Raw genomic sequence first — 291 nt, forward strand, 5'->3', positions numbered from 1 at the left:
TTTATTTTAACATTATGTTTATTAATAAAATAATATATACTTTCATTATCACTGACCGTACTAATGATTTTTTAATATGCATTTATTTATTTATTAAAGAATATATCAATCTTTAAAATCATCATTACTGTATAAACTGGACAAAATAGGGATAAGTATTGTTTTTATCCCTAACGTTGGGAGTCATAATCGAAACAATTCTCATTGTAATTGTCGATTTAAAATCATTCTTAATGTTTTTTTTTTCGTATTAAAATCGTCCTTTTTAATAAAATTTTTAATTTTATTCAT

The sequence above is a fragment of the Arachis ipaensis genome, chromosome B10, assembly GCF_000816755.2.
Source record: "Arachis ipaensis cultivar K30076 chromosome B10, Araip1.1, whole genome shotgun sequence".
NCBI lineage: Eukaryota > Viridiplantae > Streptophyta > Magnoliopsida > Fabales > Fabaceae > Arachis > Arachis ipaensis.